Source organism: Brachyistius frenatus, unplaced genomic scaffold (genome assembly GCF_029030835.1).
Source record: "Brachyistius frenatus isolate BFR_SWC_R1_liver_20210118 unplaced genomic scaffold, ASM2903083v1 Contig_38, whole genome shotgun sequence".
In the NCBI taxonomy this organism is placed as follows: domain Eukaryota; kingdom Metazoa; phylum Chordata; class Actinopteri; family Embiotocidae; genus Brachyistius; species Brachyistius frenatus.
This window is the reverse complement of record NW_027210637.1, coordinates 1,030,768-1,045,823: the sequence shown is the minus strand read 5'-3', so window position 1 is coordinate 1,045,823 and position 15,056 is coordinate 1,030,768. Positions and strand designations below refer to the sequence as shown.

At 46.6% G+C, this 15,056-nt stretch overlaps 1 protein-coding gene across 2 annotated transcripts in view; it reads left to right on the top strand.

Moving 5' to 3' along the window:
• rapgef2b (Rap guanine nucleotide exchange factor 2b) overlaps nt 1-15,056 on the top strand; it is a 106,860-nt gene that overhangs the window by 1,020 nt on the left and 90,784 nt on the right. The window lies entirely within an intron of this gene.

Here is a 15,056-nt window from a genome sequence, read left to right as displayed (position 1 = left end):
ACGACAAAAATGTCCCAACGATTCTGGACAAATCGAACTCGATATTAAAGCTGAATAAGCGTTTCACTCATCGTCAGCGGCACCAAAAGATTCCATTTCCAGCACACGTTTTCATTTCACGGATATATATATATATATTCCCAATTCATCATAACAGGGACAAAACAAAAGAAGCATCTGTTCTATCCTCACACATTTTTGACACGCTGTGAATATTGAAGCCGTGTCCCTGTTGTTTCCTGCCAAACTATTAATTCCTCCCGAGCATCTTGAGGAAATCTTAATTACGTCATAAGTCCGTTCCCGCACGCAGCTCTCGTCCCTCGAGTTTTGGAGATTGCGATCAACTTTTTAAGATGATGAATTTCTCATTTGTCGTATTTAGGGATTAGTGTCTTGTCGCCAAGGAGACAAAACGGTGGCTGCGGAGGGAGAGTGGGGGTACCAAACCAGATCCCCAGCATCTCACAAATGTAACACCAGCGTGGCGGATTCGCCGAACACTCTCGGATCACGTGATCGCATATTCCCAGCGCGCTCTGAACACTGCCAGCTTCCGTCGTTATCAACAATTCCTGTTTTTGTTTTTGTTTTTTGGAAGTCTCATTGGTGTCCGGTTGTATCTGTGAAACTTATCTTCACCGTGACTCACTTTGTTTTTGTTTTAACGGTTCGTGGAGACGGTGTTGCGTTGGAACGTTTCGCGGGCCGCGGTCGCGTGGAGTACGACGGGGGTCGATAAAATGACGTTTGTGTCGTCCGTGCAGCTCCGGTACCGTTACTGCTCTGTTGTGCCGTCTCGGCGCGCTCCTCTTGAGTGACCGGGGCGGGATGGCTTCCGAACATGCAAATCCTGTGGTGCTGTTGTTATTACCCCCTTGAAACCCCCCCCCCCCCCCACACACACACACACACGAGCTTGCACGGCCCCGGATACTCGCTTTGCATTTTTTTTGGTCGACCAAATATAAATCCAGTTTGGCCGCCGAGATGATATCATTTCATTCGAGCGCCGTCTCCTCTGCCAGCGGGTGCTGCTCCAGCAAAAGGCTTTACACACAAAGGGCGATCAATAGGCCACCACTTAAACCGGTTAGCGGCACAGCCTCTGCCCGTCTGTCCGACTTTGAGGAAACAATTACGGTGTCATTGGTGGGCCGTTAACTGCCCGGAGGCCCGTGGTCTTCGCAGCTTTACGCGGCGCTGCAATTTGTACGGGGCGACAGATGCCACCGCGGTGACGGAAACGCAGACGAGGATGACGAATTCGGCCCCGGTTACGATGGGCCTGCGACAAAAGACGGCGATCGACCGCGCAACCTCTCCGTTCGTTGCGTTTGTTCCACGAGCGGCGCTTCAGAGATTCCGCAAACGAAGCAGCCGTCGCGAGCTCGCTTGGAAAGAAGCTGCGGTTTTAAAACGTCGGGATTGGCATTAAATTGCCGAACCATCAATTTAAGCTACGGCAGTCCTAGCTGTGCTTCGTTTCCCGCGAAACGGCAGGATTCCTTCGGCGGCAGGGAGTAATCGTTCGCCGTCTGCAGGATCCGCGATGCGCACCCGTCGTCGCCCCGGCAACCCGTCTGTAAGAATTTATCTTTCACTTGTCACATCAAAGTCTGAACGCTGTTTCTCAGGCAGTTCTTAACCTGCCAAGAATATGAGAGAAAGCAATTAAAAGCGCTCTGGAATTTCTTTTGCTGGGAAAACGGTGCGATTCAAATGAAAATATCTCCCGGAGGATTCGGGGGAGAAATCAGCGGTACGTCCGCGGCTCTTCGGCACCCACCGGAGCCTTCGGCATCGAGCCCGTCGGTATGCAAAGCGTTTCACTCCAGAGGTCACGGAAACGAAAGAAAACGAACGCAGAGGTTGAAAGGGGAGAATTTGAACGATGATCAAAAGGATTCTAGCGGGGGGGGGACGACGACACTGCTGCCGGGTTGTTTGGCTGTTACAGAGAAGTCCACACCTTTTTTTAAAAAAAATGTTTTATTAACTGGAATAAAAAGCCTCCAGAAAACCAAAATCTTTTCGCCGTTAATCTCCATGGCACCGGACATCACGTGACCGCGTGCCTTTTATCGGTCTTCACGCCTCGCGTTTTTTCCCAAAAAGCGGACACCTTTCCCCCCCCCCCCCCCCCCCCCCCCGGTGTTCTTTTCAGATGTCTGGCGACCGTGCCGGCTCACGCGGTTTTAGCCTAATGGCGTTGGCAGGGCCGCTCTGTCGGGATTAGCCGACGGTTGCAGGGATCTGTCTTTATCACTCAAGACTGGCCACAGTGCGGTGTGACCCTCTGCCCCACCCCGTCGTCACATGGCAGGTTAAATAACTGACCGCTTGACAGGTAGCGGTCGTGCCGGCTTTGCCAGTTCACCTTCCCCTTCTTTCTTTTTTTTTCTCTTTTTTTTGGGGGGGGGAGGATTTTGGATTGCAACTGGAAGTGTGCACTGACGACGGCCAAAGGAGGCAGGCTGATAATGTAAGAGAGGAGGAAGAGGAGGAGGAGGAGGAGGACCGCTTTTTCTGCAAAGCACCGCCTCACTTCTTTTTTTGGCAGCATTGATATTAATTTAGATAACGCAACGTTTGATCTGCGATATCTTTTTCGTGTCGAAATTCAATTATATATTCCAGAGAGGATTGCATTCCTTGAAACACAACGGCGTTTCTGAAACGTGCTGAGCCGTCCCCGGTCGCCGCGGTCGTTGTTCCAGACAAACATGACTTTCTATTCGCGTGTTTCTGAAACTCATTTCACCCAATTCAGCTGGTTTTTTTGTTTGTTTTTGTTTTTGTATTTATTTAATGTTGAAGTGGGTTGTGTGGGTGATGGATTTCATTATGTACTCTCGGGCATGCAAGGGGCTTCATGGGAGCTTTATTTTTGAAAGAACATCAGAACTGTCTCTCCGATGGGACGTCTTTTAAAAAAAAAAAAATTATCCTATACAATTGACTCGCATCTGCAGACGACATAATGACGGCGAGCGTCCTTCAGGAGAGAGACTGTGGGTCTATATCCGACGTCATGTTTATAGGATTCTTAAAGCTGAAACTTTTATGTGCGCTTGAACTAAAACTAGCTTCTCTAAACTGCGTGTTCATTATCAAACATCGAGCACGCGCTTTTGTCCCGAAGGCGACGATCTCTTGGCTCGCCAAGAGAGGCGTAAAATACGGGAAACGTTCTTCTTGAATTCATGATTCCACGGCTGCACCGGTTAACCAGGAAGGAAATCGCTCTCTCCCCCCCGAGTGTCACGGGAACACTCGTGGCTCTCGAGCAAAGCACAACTAAATATGTCTCTCGGTTTTATTTTTGGTCCAGGAGCTGGACGCGGGACAAACATCTCTCCTCTGTGTTTAGCCAGGTGGCAAAGCTAAAGGCCACAAACAGCAGTCCTCTGCCGCGGTGACCCTGCTTCACGGCCACATAGCCAGAGGGACGAGCTGCCTACTTTACAGTGTTTCCGCATAATGTGGACCAGCGCGGGAGATCAGTGCAGTGACCTTAGGAGGAGACAGTCGGAGGGGAAATGCAAATGCAATTTTTTTTTTTTTTTTTTTTTGGTGGTCCGTGTGTCAGCTGTTCTCGAGGCCAGTGAGGGGAAAAAAAAAAAAAAAAAAAAATCAAATCGGGTTATTACCCAGAGAAACCGGCAGTAAGGAGGGTCGAGATCCAGCTCTATATGGGAAATTTCCCAAACTACTTAAATACATGTATGTTTTTAGGGCATGATAGAACTGCCATGTGCAGAAAGAAACGGTCGAGTTGCTGGCAGGCCAACGCAGCCCGACTGTAACCGGTTATTGCGCAACTGAGCCATTAAAGAAGCTTATTTTGGAAATGATTTGAAGGAGTAAAGTTTTTTACTTTCAGATTAGATTAGAACTGTTATTGTTTTTTTTTAAAGATCGATGTCGACCAGAAGAGAGAAATTGTTGAAGATGAAAGGTTTTTCTTAATGCTTTACAGCTGTCTGAATCTGAGCTCCGCTCACCGGTAAATTATAGTATCATTTCTTTTATTTCTTGAAAATGTCAGGAAAGACAAATCAGAATTATTCGTAATATTTTTTTAACAGCCACAATATTAATCACGGTCTGCCTTGATAATCAACCGGTACGGGAAGCGTTTGCCGCAGTTTGCAAGATGGACCGATGTGACCCGTCGCTCAGCATCCTGCCCCGAACGGTCAGGAAAGAGGAAGAGCGTCAGGGCGCTTTCTGAAGCAGCAGGAATGTCTCTGAAGCAGCAGGAATGTCTCTGAAGCCCCTTTCGCCTCCAAAAGCCGGTTGTTGTTTTGTGACTACCTTCCTATTTTGAAACATCGTAAACATCTATTTAAATACCCATCCCGACCGTCGGCTTTAAAAAAAAAAAAAAAAAAAAAAAAAAAAAAAAAGAAAAGTGGGACGGACTTCTGTTGCGACTTTTTTTTTTTTTTTATTCTTTTTTTAAATTTTTTTTTAAATTTTTTATTCTCTCCAGGCAACACAAGGTTTCCCCAAACTCCAGGTCTGTCCTTTTTTATATGCAGGCGCTGCTTGCTCTTGGCGTCGGCTAACCCCCGTAGCAGTCTGAAGTGATGTCACATGTTATTCTTGTGTTGAAAGCGGACCGCAGCGGTTACACACACCGCCGTCTCCGGTGACGTATTCCTCCCAGTTTTAAATACAGGGGGGGATGATTTCAGGAAGGAAGAAAACAAAAAAAAACAACAAAAAAAAATGAAAAGAAACAAACGCACCAACGTACGACGCCCACGCGGAGGACCGGGACTTTCTGACCGGCTCGTTTTGAGTCGTATCTGGACGGCAGTAAAGCACGCAGCGCCGTCTCCGGGTCCCATAAAAGATATATGGATTATTATATTAAAAGATTTTGATTTCTCCGGTGTTACGACTGCACCGAGAGCAATAAAAGAAGAAAAAAAAAAAAGAAAAAAGGGTGGGTTTGATCTTAAATCAGACGTATAACCTCGTTACAGAGAGGCGATGGCATTTATGGCCGTTTATTACAGTTTATCTGGTCAGATAAACGTCTGATGTCACCGGCGGGCCGCGAGCCAGAAAACATTGTTTGCATTCCAGAAACCTTTTTTTTTGTTTTCTCTCTCTCTCTCTCACTGGAATAGACGGGGTGTCTGTGCAGCCCTCGCGCGCCGGTTTACTCCCTAAAATCGAATAACGAAAAGAACAATCCCGCGTAGTTTGTGTTCAAACGCGCCCCCCGAGGTTGAAGCGAGCGAAACACCAGAGCAGCTTTCACCCCCACGAGGCGCCCGTTTTTATTTTTTTTTGTCGCACCGACGTGTTTTTTTTTTTTTAATTTTTGTATTCACTCGTGACAAAGATAGGTGGAAACTATATGTCTTGGCAAGTGTAGGGGAAGTTTAAAAACCGCCCTTGTGAATGCTCGATATTAATCAAGGATGATAACTGCAGTCTCGGTGGGATAATATGTGAAGTAATTGACATTCCTACGTGCGCGAGTGCGATAGTTTTTTGTTTTTTTTCCAGAGCTGGAGAGTGTTGACGCGTCCCGCCGACAGATTTGGTCTCGTCTGCATTTCTTTGTGCTCCGCCGAGGCTACTGAGACGGGCCGCTTTGTCTCTCGTGCAGCACATTTTCCCTCCGCATGTTTCGATGATGCAAAATAGGCAGAAATATTCTGAAGGACTGAACAACAAAAGCTTCAATTTTCTGCTGATTATGATTATTATTATTATTTTTTTGGACGCCAGTAATAGAAAGAAGGAACGCACCAATCCGGCTTTTTATAAGTGCGCATGTCCGACATCGGTGTTTTCTTATTACAAAATTGTACATTTTGTCGTGCTCGTTTGGAGTTTTTAAAAACAAAATGTCAAGCAAACGCGAAAAACTGAGTCCGCGGCTCGACCTGGTTTTAAGGGCCGAGAGGAGGAGAAGAGCTTAACGTCGACACTTCCTCGGGAGGTGAATGTGAAAAAAAAAAAAGTGTTTATGTTGCAGAGGAATCCTTGATTTCCTTCCGCTGGACCGCGTTTCCTTTACGACAATGGAGGGTGTGAGAAAGTTAATGTTAAAAAAAAACAAAAAAAAAATCTGAAATGTTTATGGCGAGACCCCATGCTGCTTTCTGAAGTCACTAACGCCGCACTCTGCTGCTGCCGCTTTCATTTTTCCTGGTCTTGGACGCAGGGGGGCAGGAGGGGGGGGGTTAGGGGGGCTCACTCCGAGTTACGTCACGTATCCAGCGGTCGCTTTGATCGGTTGCGTTGCATCTTTCTTTCTTTTTTTTTTTTCCCAGCTACTCTGCAAGAACTTTAAAGAAAATGTCTCGCAGATTGCGTGTCGCCGGCCCGAAGCCCGGCACTCGGACTCGGCGCCGTGTTCGATGGTCACGTGTAGCCCTCCCCGCCCCCCCCCCCCCACCACCACCACCACCACCACCACCACGCTTTTATCTTTTCAGATTGTTGCCTTCAGGGTCATTCGAACCGGCTGAAAAAAAAAATAATAAAAAAAAAATAAGGCATGTTCTTGTTGCTTGTGTTTGCATTCCTCCAGATATTTTTTAAAACAAAGGGGCAAACGGCTCCTCAGTCGAGGCTCCAGGAATTCCACGGGCCCTTCTCGCAGCGAGGGGGGGCGCAATTCTTCGCATAACTCCGGCCCGGGGACTCGCTTGGGCCGCTCGGCGGGCTCCCAGAATAAACCTCTTCGTATGCGCGTCCGCGACCGAATCGCGCCGCTCGCTGGCGGGCCGTCGTCGAGAGCTTCGCGCGTGAGCGAGATTTTTTTTTGGAAATGCCGCGGCGTGCGGCGGCGGGGGGGGCGACATCGACGTCACGGGAGGAGAACGGAGCAGGGGCGAAAACTCATCGCGGCGCCTCCTCGACACGCGAGGACGTCGCTTTGAAAATAGCTCGGCGCCGCCGGCCGCCCCGCGCTGACCCGTCGCGCGGTCGTCCTATTTTTTTTTTTTTTTTTTTTTTAGCCGTGGAGGTCGTAGCGTCCTCGTCGTAAACAACTTCCCAGACTGCTTTTGAGTGAATTTTGCTACTTAGTCCCGCACGGCGCCCGGCCCACTGTGGCGTATAATCTGCTATGTAATCCTTCCTCCTGGGGAACTGTTCAGACATGACGTGGATCAGATGGAGAGCTGATTAATGTTGCGCGATTAGGGATCTCTCTAAGCCCCGGTGTACGGGTTCGCCGTGCAGCTCATGCTCATTTACAGTATTTGTAACAATGCCCCCCCCCCCTTAAAAAAAGACGCCTGCCGTTGCGCGAGTGGGTCAAAGTCGGGGGCGAGGGCTGTTGGCAGAGGGGCTGCATGCAAACAAAGTTATAAACGCCGTCGTGTTTCCGGAGGTTTTAAGTCGGAGGTCGAGTTAGGTAACACGCGCTTAAAGCTTTTCCCGCTTTGTTTTTTTTTTTTTTTTTTATTGTTCTATCCTTAACATTTGGGAAGAAAGAGAGGGGAAATGAATCCTTTTAACGTTTACATTTTTCTCACGACGTACCAGACCGATCTGTAGTTATTTCTCATCGCAAAAAAAAAACAAAAAAAACCATCGGCACCTCATGCCTTCCATCCTACGACTCTCCGTAGGCTCGTCAGGCTCAACGCGTCCGCTCGCATCCGCCCACCGGGCTCATTAACACCGCGCTCACCTGCTCGAGCCGAAAGCTTTCAAATATTTATCGGCGAGGCACGGCGAGCCCAATAACACACTCACCTCATACAAATGTAACCGAGAGGTTTTTTTTTTTTTTTTTCCTGGATTTTCAGTTTTGCTTTTTCTGATTTGGATAATGTTGTTCCTCAGATTTGACAGGATTTACTCGAGATAGCGGATTTAAAAAAGAAAAAGGGACGTGAGACTTAAAAAGAGCGTTCGTACGGGGCTCAAGAACAAATTTGAAATCCGACGAGAGGCGTATCTTACATCCTTTCAGATATTGTTTGCTCTCCGCGTCGAATAGATTTACGTCATCGGGTGACAAAGATAGTTGATTTTTCAGATGGTCCGTCTGCTCGGTGGTAGACTTTAAGATTTACTTTGCTTTACTTTTATTTAGTTTGGGAGTAGAGAAGGAGAAGCGCGTGAAGTGAAAAGACGACGTGGAGGAGGAGGAGGAGCAGGAGGATAACATCGTCGGTCGCAATGCGCACGCGGTTGAACGTTTGCTTTGCGAAGCTGCGGTCTGAGTCACGACGCCGGCCGTGCGTTTTGATCCTAACGCGGCCCCCCCATTGCTAAACGGTGGCGTATCAACAGCTGCGCCGGCGGTGGGCAGGTGATTACTTGCCACGCGGGCTAAAAGGAGGTGATTCATTACACGACTGGCGTGAGCAGAAACGGCTGTCCGGCGCTGTTGCTGGACGCAAAGTGGACAACCGGGGGGGGGGGGGGACAACAAACAAAAAAAAGCAAACATTATACCCCCCGTTTTTATAAATCGGCAATTAGGAAATACTGTTGTTCCACTTCCTGCGTGCGGCGGAGCGGATCGGTGCGCCATATCTGTCCCATTGAAAGCTTATCTTTGTAACTGGTCCCCCGAGGCTCTGGTCCAACCGGTGGCCGGTCACGTTTCCAGCCCTCCGTCCCCCTTCCGCCGCCCGTCGAGGAGGAAAAAATAAATAAAGAAAATGCCCGTTTCGTTACCGAGGCCTCGGCGTAATCTGATCCTCGCTGGAATGTTTGACAGTTTCTCGCCGCTTCCTGCTTTTTTTGGGAAGAAGGGGCATAATTATCTCAGCTCGCTCGAAGCGAACCTCCAATTACACTCTCTTTTCTAACGTCTCGGAGTGAACGCTGCCCGGGTGCCAGTCTGAGATTATCGGGACTCTCTTTCTCTCTGTTACCAGAGAGATTGTGCGTGCCCAGATTTTTTTTTAAATTTTTTTTTTTTTAAAGGATCTTTCCTTTGGGAGAAGTTTGTGGAAACACATTTGCTGCCGTGACGCAACGTTCAGCCTTCGACATTGATTTCACTCCGGTGACATGGCGGTGCGCTCTTTCCTCGCGCCGTCACAGCCGCAATTTCTCTCTAGATGTTGCCAAGTCGGTTACGGCCGAGCTTTATTTATTAAACGCCGTTGGCTCACCGGCGCCTCGCAACCTTGACCGGAGCTAATTGACGCTTGCCTCCGCTGACCTCAAACAGCCGTCCAAAGCGCCGGACGCTTCCCCTCCATATGGCCCGATATTTCCTTCGCACTTTGAAGAGTTCCCGCTGACGTGCCAAAAAAAACACCAAAAAACGTTGTCAATAATCGTCCCTTTGCCACGATTAGTATGCAAATCTCCTTGTGTGTTATGTGTAAGAAAGTCCAAGTATAAAAAACAAAAAAATAGGCTTACGTAATGACACATTAGCAGTTCTTTTGAAAAGGGAACGCTTGTACAATCTTCTTTAAAGGGGCGTGTGCTTAAGTCGCCATTGAGTCATTTGTAAGCAAACTTGAGAGGGTGGCTGCACCTTTTGGGGGCTAAAACCGTACAACACAACACAACACGAGAAGGAATCAGCCACGGTAGCAAAGGAGTCTTTTACAACACGTGTCGAAATCACAGAATCACGATGGTTCCTGCAAGTTTATGCACTGGAAATAAAATCATGATTAAAAAAAACCCCAAAAAAACCTCGGTGCATTTTCACAGCCGCGTCACTCGTGCCGTTAATACGACGCCGCGTTCGAGAGCGAGGAGTTGCAAAGCCTCGGCGTGGCTGGTTTGAATTATTTTGTATTTTTTTAGCGTGTACACGAGACAAGCCCCCCCCACCCCCACCCCCCCTCCCCGCCCCCAAGTGACGTCAGACTTAACTTCCCGTGAACCTCCCACTTTCCCAGACGGGATATTTTTAGTTCCAAGTGTATTTTCCCCACTCAGGAGGTGAGAACCTCCCCACTTCCTAGTTTTGTCACGAACGCGATCGTTACACCCGTGATCTTTTCGTTATGCTTTTGCAGCTGAATAAATAGTCCTTCGCAATTAAATGAACGTGTCTGGAGAATTGAAAATCAGAGTTGATATAGTCAAGAGAACTATTTTAATCCAATTCGAATTCTGTTACGTATAAAGGAAAAAAAAAAACCCACAAAAAATAAAACCACATGATTGCGAGAGGGATCTGAATGGTTTCTATTTGTACTGTAAGGTAATAGATTTATCAGTCAGTCGTTGGTGAAATATTACAAGTGAGCTCGACAAGACTGACATATAAGATTGACGAGATTGTTTAAAGCACACTTCCACAGGACTTTACAGTTCCAATATTTGCTTTAATGTCATTTGAGAAGATTACAACGTGACCCCTGTCGAATGTGCACTACGCTGTTCTGTTCAATGTTCTGGAGTTACTTTTAAGTGCTTGGTGCACTGTTTTGTTTGTTTGTTTGTTTGTTTTTGTTTTTAAATATGTGACTCGCATTGCGACGGTCGCATAGTTTTGTCGCACCGCTCGCCTGCGGCTGTGTTATTATTGGGCTAAACGAAGACTGCATTTGATTGTAATTGGAGGGAAAGATGCGGGCTCATTCATGCATGCTTCCCTGCAAGGCTCGGGCGCTTCCCAGTCCACCAGCGAGTCAGCTGCGGACCTGACACAATGACTCCCTGTTACAACCAGCTTGTGCTTGTCAAAAACCATTAAGATCACACCAATTATGGTGTCGCCGCACTGGGAGTAACTGTTTTAGCCAAAATTGCACCAACTGCAATTGTACACATGCAAGGCCGACTTCAACAAAGGCTTCTTATTATTGAACATGAGTAACAGTATAACTTTTATGTCTAATTTTATGCAGCAGTATTGTGTACAAGACTGATGATTTGCGATAATAGAACCAGAATAGAATTATTGTTCGATAATATCTGGTGCAGTTCATTTTTAAAGGTGCAGGAACATAATCGGAGAATGAGCATTTGAAAGGCCGAGACAGTTTTCGCCACTCGTTCTCAGAAATGATTTTACTGAACAATGAGTGCGGTGCGGGAGAAGATGTCGCGTACCTCCTGACAAACCTCAAATGTCCAGGTTTAATGGATGTAAACTACAAAACACAACACCAATAAAAGCTCTAAATCTTCTGTGAAACCAACATAAATAAGGTTAAACCAGGTGATAGCCCAAGAAAAATGGAATGAAATGGAAAGGGAAAAAGACCTGCAGCACGTTTCCTCTGTAACTTTCATCAACTTGAATTTGGCCAAAGGAAAGGGAAGAGCTGAAGTTGTGACCGAAGTCCCGAACGATCACAATGCTTCGCCCATGTTTCTTTTGTAAAACATCCTCAGGATATAGCCTGAAAATCCCGGTCCGTCTGAGAGCTCGGAGGGCCTATTTTAGTCTTGAGTGAAGTGAAAGGCCTCGGGGTGGGATCATCAGGCAACTCTGTAAACAGGAAGCCTCCATTCAGGACGAAGCGAGCCCGGCGTGGCGACGACACGAGACGACACGAGACGACTGCGATCAGTCGGCCGGTTGCGTAACTCTTCAATCTTCAGCAGGGCTTCAAGAAACGACACGAATGTTTGACTTCAGCTTGTAGCGGTTGCGCCTCACCAGATGCGTCGTCGCCCGCTCGCGTTTTTTTTTTTTTTTTTTTTTTTTTTTGTCTCCTTTGGCTCGAATGTTTACGATGCGACAATCGCAGCCTCCAAGGAGAAAAAAAAAAAAAAAAAAATAGGTGAGGAGTCATACCTAACACCAGCAGGCGCTGCTCCATTGTGAAAGAGCGTAGATGACAATGTCGTCAAGTTGCAGACAAAGGCGGCGCTGCTGGCTCGCTCCCAGCTCGGAGGGAACCTGCTGTTCATGTGCTGATAATCCTGCAGCCCGGAGACCCTCTGGAAGAGCTCCAAACACGAGACCACTGACACTGCCAAGATTGCGTTTAAAAAAAAAAATCTATTTAGGAATTTAATGCGCCGGATTGCCAAATGAAATACTTAATAATACTGATCTTTATTTTCTTAAAATATCGAGCACGCTTATTTTTCCAACTTATTTTTGTGCACAAAGGGGCGCTTATTATTGATGTTTGACGGCGTTCGTTCACCTGCTTCCCTGTACTTTCCAAAGGGCTTTTACTCCATCGTTGGATATGTCGTTGGTGGCTTTCCAAGAGCGTTGAGCAAAAAAAAAAAAAAAAAAAAATGAAGTGACGCCTCGCGCTTCTTCTCGTGTTGGCATGTTTAAAGTAAACAGAAATAGAGCAATTGGTGCACTGAGAAAGCTTGAAGGACATCTGATTACAACGTGTTTACTTTCAGCCATCAGTCACTTTCAGTTCGCGTTATTCAAATCTTCTCGTCTTCAACCGGGGGAGGGGTTGGGGAAGGAACGGTTTTGAAGTAACACCCGCCATAAAAACGTCCCTCTGCGTTTTGCCACAACAACACGACATCCTGCGATAGTCAATAGTACACGAGATGTTACATGTGATTTGCTATAACAAACAAACTCCAGTCCTGTCCCTCGGGTGGCCGGGGAGTGTTTGTGTGGCCTTGAGGGCCTGAAAAGAGAAATCTGGCTTGTGTGAAAGCTGCTGCTGCTGCTGCTGCTGCAAAAAAGAAGAGTTTCTCCGGTTGTTCCCATAGCAACCGGCAGCCGGAGTAGCAGAGTAAAGCTGGAATTACTTTTATGCAGAAGGCCATAGGAGAGAGAGAGAGACAGAGAGAGAGCAGCAGCAGAGTAAAAAAAGATTGATTGTTGAATTTCATAAATATTTCAAATGCACCGGGGGGGGTGGGTGGAGAGGGGGTGGGGTGGGGGGGGGGGGTATTAGTGGCTGCACAGTTTAGGAAACAAACCAAATGGATGCAGCCACAGCGAAGTGTCGAATCCAGGCAGTCGGGGGAACCAGTGTTATTTTTCTCCCATGGTGGAACTCTGGAGGATTTCATTAGCAACTCTCCACCAGCCTTTGGCCTCTATTTGTGTCAAGTTAATTGGACAGAAGAAAGAGTGGAGAGGGTGGTGGTGGTGGTGGTGGTGGGGGGGGTCGGTGTAGGAGGGCTGGAACCAAACTTTTTTTTCTATTTTTTTATGTAGGCCACCAAGCAACCCATTTACCCCCAAGAAGATTAAAGCACATCTTCATCCCACTTCACCCACCCTACCCCTTTTTTTTTTTTTGTTTTTTGCTTTGAGCTCCCATGAATTGATCTTTATATGATGTTGCGTAACTTTGTGATGATTGCACCGCGCCTCTTTGAGGCCATTGTTTGAGCGAGACGGGACGGGTTTCATTTGGCCGGACAGTTGGCTTTGTTCCCCGGCGGACCTGCTACGATGAGGTTCAATGACAGAGTTGAGAGATGCCTTTGTGTCCGGTATCGGTCCATGTCCACCGCTGAATCCACGTTGAGCCGCTGTTGTGGTTAGAGCCGGGCTAAAATAAGCGTGACGCTTTTTCCCAAGATGCAAAGATGATTAATCTTCATTAGGAACGAACGTAACGACATGTACTCTAGTTTTCCTCTCTTCGTCATCAGTTTCGAAATAGATTTGGTCACTAAATCAGTTTTGTCGATCCATACAAATTTGTTGTTTTGGAAGTGAAAAATACCCGATTGACAAAAAGTTTGTCTTGGTTCTCCCTGATCACGTGTATTAAAAAAACCTTCAAATATTCAATTTACTATAATGTTATAATGAAAAGCAGCAAACTCTCACATTTAAGACCCTGTAACTATCTAATATGGATTTTTGCTTTTAAAATGACCTTTGCAATCGACCAGCAGTCAAAAGTAGTCGGATTCATTTTCTACCACTACACTAATCCATTAATCAACCATAAGCAAGCACATACACTTCTTTTACAACCGTATAAACTATTACAAAATCGACCTTTTATTGTTTCTCCTCACACACACACACACACAACCCGTGCAGACCTCCGGCGGATCCAGCCTGGATGTGGTCGGCGCGGCAACACTGTGGTAACACGCTGTGTCAGGAGGTGGTTTCAGTCATCAGCGACAAAGATGGTACTGATTATTTTTTTTTTTCTTTGGGGGAGAGGGAGAAGGGGGGGTAAAATCTGGTATTGTGGTCGACCCTGATGGAAATAAAATGTGATGTTCATCTGAAGACGCGCAAAGCAGCCGCAGAAACAAGCTCCTTATACTCTTACCTAACTGGTTGTGAATAAAGAGGAAGATTAAGTTGAGAAAAGAAACTTGAACTTTTCACCTCAGGATTTCCTCAAAGTGGATCTCACAATGTGAAATCTTTACTTCCCAATTAATTTTTTTTTTTTTTTACTTGATAATATCTGTACCGGTGCCGACGGTTCAAATCCGGCTATATCCGAGCACGTGTTTCACTGCGTGCGTTTTCGAGTTCATTTATTCTCCAGACGCTGTTCTTGGCTTCTGACTCGTCCTCCCTGCGTGACAGCACTCTGACATTACTGTGTGTGTGTGTGTGTGTGTGTGTGTGTGTGTGTGTGTGTGGATCAGCAAAATAACATTCAGTGCTAATTAGATAGCTGTGAGATCCTGTACCAGTGCAGCTTGATTATAACACTCCATAGATTATATTAAAACAGCCGCCAGAGTGATGCGCCAACGTTCACTCTCACTTAAAAGGACGAGTTATCTTGCTGTCGGCCTCAAGGACGGCAGCGCCGGTGCTTTGTCCTTACAAGCGTGTTCCTGCAGCTTCTGAATTAGTAATCAGTACGGCGAGGAACTGCCCTTTTCTCACCTTGTGCGCTTTCTGTCTTTAATAAATCACGCCGATATTTGTAAGTTCATTAATAAAATGTTCTCCACTTGTACTGTGAACAATGCAGTTCTTCAACAAACGCTGACCGTAAGCTCTTCCCTGGCTTTTCGTGCAACTTTTATTTTCCGTACTTAACGTGCAGCTTCGAGAAAGCTTGTCATGCTTTCTTTGGATTTTTTATTTTTATTTTTTATTTTTTTGCATGATTTATGTCGGTCTACTTTCCTCTAAATTATTAAAAGAAGTCTCGTCGGAGTCGATTCGGTAAAGTTTATTTATACGCCGCTTTTCACAGACGCAGTCACAAAGT